Source organism: Crocuta crocuta, unplaced genomic scaffold (genome assembly GCF_008692635.1).
Source record: "Crocuta crocuta isolate KB4526 unplaced genomic scaffold, BGI_CrCroc_1.0 scaffold190, whole genome shotgun sequence".
In the NCBI taxonomy this organism is placed as follows: domain Eukaryota; kingdom Metazoa; phylum Chordata; class Mammalia; order Carnivora; family Hyaenidae; genus Crocuta; species Crocuta crocuta.
The window spans coordinates 8,604,677-8,605,268 of NW_027527955.1; positions in this window are offsets into that span (position 1 = coordinate 8,604,677).

Here is a 592-nt window from a genome sequence, read left to right on the forward strand (position 1 = left end):
TTTATATATTCAGTGCAGTGGGCTCTGCCTGGTCCCACGGATTGGACGCAGCTTCCCTAGGAGGCTGTGTGCTCCCCTCATCTACGGCTTCCCAAAGGCTTCCCAAAGTCAAGTTCATGCCTGGAAATCTAGCCTTGCCCAAGGTGTCTGCCCAAAGCTCCTTTAAAAGGAGGACCGTCCCGAAAAGCTGAAATCTCATGCAGTGTGTACCCCGGAAAAGATTTCTTTCTGGAAAGAGGCAAACTTGCTCAGAAACGCGAAGTACCAAGACGCTGTCTTTCAAGGGTTCTAACCAATCGGACTCAACACGAGCCTGCGGCCAGCCTGGGTCTCTCGGCACCACCTGTGCCAGCAGAGCTGGGACACCGCGCCGACGGACGCTTTTTACCTCGGGGTACCCCCTGGGGCGGAGGCTGGGCGCCGGGCGGCGAGAGACGGGGACCCGCACCTCCACGTGCGCCCGCAGCCTGCGGGGAGGGCGGCGCGGGCAGGGTCCGAGGGGCACTGCCCGCCCCCCCTGGGCTGCCGGGGACTCCGGCCGCACCGCAGCGCCCACGGGGGCTGGGGGGGCTCTTCCTACCTCTCGGGAGTG